The sequence below is a fragment of the Eptatretus burgeri genome, chromosome 1, assembly GCF_056783735.1.
Source record: "Eptatretus burgeri isolate ZD-2024b chromosome 1, Ebu_testis_v1, whole genome shotgun sequence".
Classification (NCBI taxonomy): domain Eukaryota; kingdom Metazoa; phylum Chordata; class Myxini; order Myxiniformes; family Myxinidae; genus Eptatretus; species Eptatretus burgeri.
In genome coordinates, this window is record NC_140961.1 from 135,614,438 (window position 1) to 135,622,641 (window position 8,204).

Genomic DNA, 8,204 nt, shown 5'->3' on the forward strand with positions numbered 1-8,204 from the left:
AAACTACTCCCTATATGAGGACAAACCCACACTTTATCACATAATTTCAAGATTTTGTAAGATGTGATATTTACAATGAACTCCAGAGACAAGAACAAGATGTTGATAACACTGTAGTAGGTAGTGGAGTTGCTATGACAAAAAATAATCTCTTTTGATGTGCAAATCTTAAAATCAGATCCACTTAAAGCTTCTTATATTGATTTACCAAAAGATAAAACTTAAGAAAGCGGTTGTTAATATTCAAAACGAAGATAATAAATGTTTTCTATGGTCTGTTCTTGCGCACTTTCATCCTCCACAATGGAAACGTGAATGGATTGAGCATTTTAAGAAATACGAGAATATGCTAAATGTTAAAGATTTAAAGTTTCTAATGTCAGTGAGAGATATTCCTAAATTTGAGAAAATGAATAATGTTTCTGTTAATGTATATGGATATGGATTAACGGATACAAACAAAGTTCAAATATAAAAATGATGAAACGCACATTGACCTTCTTTGTTATAGTTTGGGGAAAAATTCACATTATGCTTGTATCAAAAATTTATCAAGACTAATCACCTCAAGTATTTAAGAGAACAAATAAATCGCATCCCTGTAAGAGATGTCTCAACTTTTCATACGAAAGCACGATTAAATCAACATTCAAAATACTGTAGTAATCAGAAATCAACTGTAATTAATATACCAAAAGAAGGAAAGAAAATATCATTCAAAGATTACAACAAATCTGACAACCATCCATTTGTGATATGTGCTGATTTTGAAAGTATCCTCGAAATGATAGATCCTGTTTCTCCAAATCCAAATAAATCATACACAAATAAATATCAAAAACATACTCCTTGTGGTTTCTGTTATTATATCAAATCATCTGTTGGTGATAAATACAAGCTAGAACTTTATTGAGGAGAAGATACTTCAGAGGAGTTTGTAAGACAATTGGAAAAAGACTGCATAAGACTAAGAGAAATAATGGTTAAAACCTATAAACCAATGTCATTAACAAAGGGAGAGAAAAAGGAATTTAGGAAGAACAGTATCTGTCATATTTGTGAGGAGAAAATTGAGGGAAAGGTCAAGGTTAGGGATCATTGTCATCTTACTGGTAAATATAGAGGTCCAGCTCATTCCTGTTATAATCTTAATTACAAGCCCCCAAACTTTATTCCTGTCTTTATTCACAACAACGCTCACTATGACACACATCTATTTATAAATGAACTTTCAAAGACATCTGGAGATATTTGCCATTCCTAACACAGATCAAAAATACATCTCATTCACAAAAACAATTCATACATCCCCCATAACCAATATCAGATTACTTGACACACACAAGTTTATGGCAAGTCCATTATCTAACTTAACATCAAATATTAAAAACTTACCGAATCTTAAATCACATTTCTCAAATCAAGAAGAGATTGATCTCTTATCACAAAAGGGAATATATCCGTATGACTATATGGATTAATTTGAGAAGTTTAAAGAAACACAACTTCCTTCAAGGGAAAGTTTCTATAGCAAGTTGAATAAAACAAATATTTCCGATAGAGATTATACACAAGCTAAAAAGGTTTGGGAGAATTTTAATATGAAGAATGTTGGAGAATATCATGATTTGTATCTTAAAACTGATGTATTAAATTATTATTGACTGATGTGTTTCAGACTTTTATAACACAGTCATAATAAAAATTCTTATGGATTAGACCCTGCTCACGATTACACAGCCCCAGGTTTGGCTTGGAGTGCCATGTTAAAAATGACAAAACAGGATTTGGAATTAATCAGTGATATAGATATGCTTTCAATGATAGAGAAGGCTAAAAGAGGAGGAATATCTCAAGTATGTTCCAAGAGATATGCTAAAGCAAATAACAAATATCTTCCTGATTATAATATGAATGAGGACAACTCTTACCTGATGTATTATGATGCTAACAATTTGTATGGGCGGGCTTTGTCTCAATCTTTACCTTGCGGAAAACTTAAATGGGTTAAAGAAAAACATTATGAAAAAGTTTTACAAGACATTGTTATCTCCTCTCAAAAGGAATTGGATGAAGCTGAAGTTGGATATTATTTTGAGGTTGATTTAAAATATCCAAAAGAACTTCATAACAAACATAAAGACCTACCCTATGCCCCTGATAAAGTCCAGGAAGAGAATGGTTAAGTGATTACCAACAGTCATCTGATATAAAAGGTAAATCTCCAGAAAAACTACTTACTTAATTAAATGATAAAGAAAGTTGTTTTGCATCAAAGGAACTTTGTCTGCTGGGTTGAGAATTAGGAAAATTCATAGGATTTTGAAATTTAAACAGTCATTGGTTAAAGAAGTATATTGATTTTCATACAAAAAGGAGAACAGAAGCAAAAACAGATTTTGAGAAGGACTTTTATAAATTAATGAATAATGCTGTATTTGGAAAGACTATGGAAAATGTGAGGAATAAGCAAAACATAAGACTTGCTACATCTTGGAAACAGACTTCAAAATTAATTAATCAACCAAGTTTTAAGCGAGTGGAGTTGTTTTCGGAAAACTTTTGTGCTGTTAATTTGAAAAAAGAGAGTATTGAAATGGACAAACCAATTTATATAGGAACATCAATTATTGACTTGTCAAAGTCACTAATGTGTGACCATTACTCTACTAATTTAAAACCAAAGTATAAGGATAATGTATCATTGTTATATATTGATACAGATAGTTTTATATTAGAAATTAAAACAAGTGATGTTTATGAGGATATGATTGATAATATATATGTATATATAATATATATATATATATGATACAAGTAATTATAAGTCAGGTGACGTGTTGTTTTCTTCAAAGAATAAAAAGGTTATTGGTAAGTTTAAAGATGAATTGGGTGGAAAGGTAATGAGTGAATTTATGGGATTGAGATCAAAGTCTCATGCTTATAAGTATATTGATAATAATAATATTGAAGGGTGTGATAAGAAGCTCAAGGGAACAAAGAAAAATATAATCAAGGAAACGATAAACTTTAAACATTATTACAACTGTTTAACCTTAAAGAATGATGAGTATAGAAAAATGAATACAATAAGAAGTTATAAACATCAATTATATACAGAAGAGGTAACTAAGAAAGCATTAGGAGCTTTTGATGATAAAAGATATATTTTAGAGAATGGAATCGATCGTCTCCCTTATGGTTATAAGTATGAGTGTTAATATATTAAGTGTTAAGATATTGGGTTGGGGATTTTAATGGGCTACCGCCATCTTTTTTTGCTGATTTATAAATGATAGAACCAAGCAATAACCAAACCAAAGAGTGAAGATGTAATCATCCTTGGTATTTAAATGGGAAACATAAAGAATGTGAGAAATGTCAAATAAGTCTTATTGAAGAAATAACCGGGGTAAAAGTAGATAAAACAAATAGCAGATAAATTTAATTACAAATAAGTTGGAGGATGTAAAGAAAAAAAAATCCTTGAATGGACTGAAAACTTTGATGGTTATCAATTAAACAATGGAAAAACTATTTACTGCAATCTCAAAATGATATGTGCTCAGGAGGTGGTCAAACAAGAGCATTAAGAGAAATTTATCATTTTATCTTTGCTCAACAAAGATACTTAAACCAAGAACCAAGTTCCAAGTTATTCTTTGTGAATACACTCAATGGAAATGAATGTTGTAAGAAAATTAAGTTATTCCCTAAAGTAGAACATGAAAAAATATTCATTGGTTCGCTCTTTGAGTATAATGAAAATATAAAAGGACTGATTATGTTGGGGGGGGGGGAGGAAGTTCTTTAATCAGTGTCTCAATTTTTCATTCGCTTGTATGGGAGGGAAGGGGATAGGTAGGGAGGAAGTGTCTCCCATTTTAAGCTTTTGGTGCTTGAGTCAGAAAGTTTTTCCCTTTCCCCCATTCATTTGAATGGTTGTCCCAGAAGCAACAATTATCATCTACTGCCAATGATTTAACACAGCTTATACAAGATATCAGAGCATGACCTTTTTGCCTCAAACTCCATGTCTCTCTTAGCACTTCCTACACCGATGAAACCAACCATCACTTCCGTTCCCGATAGTGCCACTGCCATTTTCCAAATACATGAATTCTAAATGGAACATTTCCTTCCCTTTTTGCAAAAACAATTAGCTGACCACATAGTTCTTCATCCATGTGGGATGTTGTTTAGCCCTTTGAGGTTACTGAACAACTTTAACCCTTGGAGGTGCTGGTGTGTCTGGGCCTGTTGTCAATCACAATTCGGGGCTACTCGGAAAGAAGAGGAGAAATGCTCCCCTGTTCTTGCCCGAATGGTGATCCAGGAACCTTCCTCAGGTGATTCGCATGCCATTGTGACCCATTGTGTAGACGATAAGTGGCTGCTCTCAACCTCTTAACGATTTGCTATGGGTCTGACCATCGAGGCTGTAGCTTGTGATGCTGGGGCAGCCAGACACGCACCCAGTCCAGTCAAAAAGCACCGACATCACAGGAGCAGATCAAACCTCAGCTTCATACGCTGCTGCTGAGTCTCGACCTGCAAACGTGTAGCAAATGGCACAGGATTACCTTTGGCAAAGCTAAGGCGATCAAGCGGAATTTGTAGTTGCCTTCCCAGCAGCAGTGACATTGGGGATACCCCTGGAGGCACAGAAGTGTAGGAAGGTTTGCAGGAGAGCTGCATTAAACTGCCACCCTAAGGTCAGGTGTACACAAATGCCTTTCTTTTTCTGGTTGAGGCGCTCCACGCCTCCATTAGCCTGAGCATGGTGTTGATGCAATTATTCCAAAATTAGCATAATGGGTTTGAGGGTGATAAAAAATAATTAAAAAATGATGTCAATTAAACTTGATTAAAAATAAATGTGTTGTTATAAATCTTTAATGGAAAATGTACTCAAATATGCCATGACTATGACAATTATATGTGCTTGAACATGTATCTATTTTAATTTACATTTGAAATAATCTTGTATCTCTTTTCTGTATTCAAAGATGATCAATCTGCCAAGTAAAAGTGTCCAAAACAGATTGACCTTTCAAGTATGCTTTAATTATTATTCAGTATAATAGAATTGCCGATCATTAAAATTTATTCTGCTTATGAAGGGTGGGTGGGTGGCCACTGCAAAGGAGACAGAGGGGCAGGAGTTGGTGGAGAGGATTTTCCACTAAGGAGACATGCACTGCATTCTTTAACCATCAGTTTGATGTTATGTTATTGATGATGGGCCACCAGACAATCTCCCTGCAGTGCTGTTCAACTTTCACTACTCCAAGGTGTCCTTCATGTGCCATTTGCAAGACATGTGCTCTAAGAGCTGCTGGAATCAGGGTTCCGTGACACCTGGTGATACAGAAATCCTCCCAGTAGGATATTTCTGCTCTCACTGTAGTAGGGTAACAGCTCCCCTTCCACATTGGATGGCCACCCCTTTTGAATGTAGGTATGGTGCGTGGTAAACAGAGCATCCTCCTGGACTCTTCACAGCAATTCCATTGAAACAGTGGACAGTGGTGCCTGAAGCAGTTGCATCAGATCAGGTTTGGTGTTGGTGACTTACTAGGCAGTTGATGGAACAACTGCTCTTGACAGAAGATCTGCAACTGTGTTTTGGCAGCCTGGTGTGAATTCTAAAGTAAAATTGGACTGGTTCAAGTGGTCTGTCGACCTGATTCGTCATAGTGGTTTATATCCTGAGCCGCTCGTGGTCAAAAGTGCTGTGAGAACTTGATGGTCTGTGTGCATCGTGATTGCTCTGCTGTACAGGTAAAGATGCCAGCGCTCACATGCTAACACTTCCTCCTCACACACTGAGTATTTATGTTCATCCAGAGTGAGGAAGTGGGAAGCAAATGCCACTGGTTTCTCTACTCCATTGTGCAGCTGTGGCAGTGCAGCACCCAATGCAACCACAGAGGCATCACAGGTAACCGTAATGGATGCTGTGAGACAAGTGTGCTAACGTGGGGACAGAAATGAGCTGAGCTTAATCTTCTGTACAGTGTGACTACAAGCCATGATCCATTACCAAGGTATATCCTTCTTAAGGAGGTGGCTTTGTAGAGGCAAAGTGTGGGAGGAAGTGGAGGTAAAATGTGGCCATGCTCAGGAAAGATGCAAGTTGGGATACTGACTATGGTTCAGGAAGGGCATGGAATGTGTCAAAATGCGATAAGATAGGAGTGATGCCTTGCCTTGAGAGCTTGTACCCCACAAACCTTATCTCTAGAATCCTGAGGAGGCATTTCACAGTGGTGAGCATGATGTGATGGGCAGAGAGCTGATGAAAAACTTCTTGGAGATGGGCAGCATGATGAGACTGGGTGGTGCCATGCACCACAATATCATCAGTGTCGATTGACACCCCAGGTATGCCAACTAAGAGAAGAGACATTATTTTCTGAAAGCAGCTGGGGGCAGAGCTGAGACCGAAAGGCATGCACTTGTCACGGAAAACCCCCATGTGCATGATAAAAGCTGTGAGTTCTCTGCCGACTTGTGCTCAAGGCACTCGTAGGTGCGGAAGAAAAATAATTATATTCATGTACTCTCAATAATAATTGCTGGTGCTTTTTTATTTAATTTTTATGCTATAGTCAAATTGGCTGTCAGTAATGTTTTCCTTTACCCAAGAGTCTTTTGACTGACATATTGATGAAAGGAATGTCTTACTATGAAACAGGGTGACTTGGTTGATAACACTGCAAACTTTCGCCACGATTGTGTCGTTCTCTCCCTTACACCCAAAGTGGACATGCATTGCAGTTTTGAGTTATTTTGCTGAATGCTTATCAGCTAATCCTGTAGTTGAGTTGCCAAATGTCCCACCCTCCCATCCTTTGGAATGTCAAATTGTATATAAGAAGAATTGCTTCGGGCTTCAGTTTCAGTGAAGTCCATTCAAATGTTTCAGTGAATCATTCAATGTTCTTCCTCCGTATATACAAAATTAAGGATTCTTATTTGGTATGCTGATCCAACTTGTGGAAATTGAGTTCTTTTCCACCACAATTTTGGCGACCCAGATGGGACCTGAACCCTGGCAGGACTGGGAACAGCATCATCTGGCATAACAGTAAGCAAGTGGCCACTTACTAAGATGTTTGCTCTTACTTCAGATCGGATGCTACATCTCTCAGCTGAATGGGTCACGTGGGACTCCATTGATAGGAGAGGTATACAAAGGAGAACCTTTAGTGATAGGTCAAAGAGGATCCAGTGGTGAGGGACCATTTAAGCCTGTGGGGCTCACTACAGGGTGTGGATCCTGGGCATTCGAGTGTTTTTATAGAGATCAGGGATCTCTTAACGGGGAGTTGAAGTCTCTGCCATGCTAAAAGAGAGAGTTAATGCTCCTGTTCGCTAAAAGGTTCAAGTCCCCAAGGGGGAGAACGAATAAGTGTTCTGAATGTTTGCCGAGTTACCTCTTTGGATTTCTGTTAGTTCATTGTACTCACTGGAAGTTTGCTTGCTGTGAAACTGTTGCATTGTTATTGGGTGAAGGTGTTACGGATTCGTAAATCCTATAGTTTTGTATTAGGTAGTTACCTCATTGAACGGATTTGTGAATCCTATGTGATTGGAAATGTTGTTTTGTGTTCAGGACATAAGTTGAGTGTTCCAACCGAGAACTGTTGTATGTTTGTATTTATATCTGATTTGTATACGCACTGATTTGCATTGATCTGCACGTAGTACTAAGTGAGCGTTGGAAATGGAGCATGTGTGAGTCCAGTAGATTTCACTGGAATAAAACGTGCTCTTTTGTGTATTGTGAACTGTGAAGCTTATGGGAATGAATAAGTACGGAAAGTAAATACAAGGATTGGTTGTCACCATACACTGTGAAGACTGAATGAGGTGAAGTGCACATGCCGATTCCAGAGGAAAAATGATGACTGACTCTTCACACACTGTTGCAACTTTGGCGAGGACACAAATAACTGGGTATATGTAAGCTTGTATTGAAACATAGAGCCCTGGCTTTGTGGTGTGATCTATTTGGAGTGCAGGGCGGATGCCGTTGAGAGTGTTTTAAGACCAGACAGAGAGGTGGTGTGTGTGAATTCGATCTTGGTGAAAATCTGAATTTGATGCGATTGTGAGCTCGCTCGATAAGGAACTGAAGATTACTGTACGATGTCATACATGAATGTCTTGTTTAAAATGATATTGCAACAACTAAA

At 37.3% G+C, this 8,204-nt stretch overlaps 1 long non-coding RNA gene across 1 annotated transcript in view; it reads left to right on the top strand.

Moving 5' to 3' along the window:
* Positions 1–7,787, top strand: part of LOC147035504 (uncharacterized) — a 10,139-nt gene extending 2,352 nt beyond the window's left edge. Inside the window, exon 2 of the long non-coding RNA XR_015062672.1 lies at positions 6,248–7,787. This is a non-coding gene — a long non-coding RNA (uncharacterized LOC147035504). The remainder of the gene's footprint in view (positions 1–6,247) is intronic.
* Positions 7,788–8,204: the final 417 nt, after the last annotated feature.